This window comes from Limulus polyphemus, unplaced genomic scaffold (assembly GCF_000517525.1).
Source record: "Limulus polyphemus unplaced genomic scaffold, Limulus_polyphemus-2.1.2 Scaffold1205, whole genome shotgun sequence".
Taxonomy (NCBI): domain Eukaryota; kingdom Metazoa; phylum Arthropoda; class Merostomata; order Xiphosura; family Limulidae; genus Limulus; species Limulus polyphemus.
Genome location: NW_013666815.1, coordinates 231,215 through 232,692, shown reverse-complemented (window position 1 = coordinate 232,692; position 1,478 = coordinate 231,215).

Here is a 1,478-nt window from a genome sequence, read left to right as displayed (position 1 = left end):
GAACCCGCGACCCTCAGATTGCGAGTCGATCGCCCTAACCACAAAAGCCAGGTATTAAAATCAAGAGCTTTATTACTAACACTTACCCCACTGAAAATAATAACGATGAAGTAGTCTACAAAATCAAATGCAGTTCAGTTAAACACTTTTATGTCAGAGAAACCGAGAACGAGACAAACTTGAGACTTAAGAAACACCTTAAACGACCTTCACGTGCTTGTGAACGTCTTGAAGAAACAAACATATTAACACTGAAAACAACGATGAAACCTGCCGAAGAAGAAAAACAGCTGAAGTACTATTGATAAAGTAATCGTTAAATAAATATCCAGGAAAATACTTTTTTTTATATATTAATATCTTATCTACTTCATTTTATTAAAAAAAAAAACTAATTTAACGCCACTTACAAACTTGTCCTTACCATCGCGAGTCTGTAACGTTCTCTGTAATTCAAAACTTACCTGTTGTAAAAGTTGCTTTTATTGCATCTTTGAATTAATGGTTTACTTTACTAGACTCCTTAATAAAAATCAAACGCCATATTTGGATCATATCATCTCCTTTATCTGGTTTTAGTTGTTTGTTTTTGTTAAGCGCAAAACTACACAATGGGTTATCTATGCTGTGTCCACCGCAGGTATCGAAACCTGATTTCTAACGTCATAAGTCTTCAGACTTACCGTTGAGCCGCGGGGTGGTGGGGCTTTAATATATAGCAGTGGTCAACACCACCCACTACCATCTCTTGGGCTACTCTTTTATCAACGAATAGTGGAATTGACCTTCACATTATAACATTCTCACCGCCGAAAGAGCGAGTACGTTCGGTGTAAAGAGGATTCGAACCCGCAGGTCGATCGCCCTAACTATCAAGCCAGACCGCCGACAAATATGGATTGAATTAAAAACTCACACATATATACAAGGATCTTCAAGAACACACAGAAAATAAATATTACACTAAAAAATATTTCCGGGACATAAAAATAGATATATCACGGCATTTGTTGTTTGAAGTCGTTCTTAAACAAAGAAAACGGTGCTGCTACCTAACGGCAAATTGAAATACTACGTTTATCGATAGTCCTATTGACCAACGTCTGATGGCAGAAATTAGCCCGTTTCATGCCAAGGACATTAGCCGTTTTCATTCAAGTAAACCCCTGTTTTGTTACAAATTATTTACAATAAATTATAGTTAACTTTAAACCCACGAGTACGTCGCTAGCTAGTCAATTAAACTACTTTGCTAACACTAACAAATACTAAATAGTTTTACTCAAAACTTTGTTAAATCTGATAATACTACAGTCTCGTTTTCTTTCTTTCTTTTCATTTATATTAGCTTTTATTGCACTTAAGCTTCGTATATTTATGATTTACTAGCAGAGACCCGCAAAAGATTTCCCGCCAAATTAGTATCTTAATCGTAACAGTATTTCTTTAAATATAACATTTCTAGCACAATACAAACG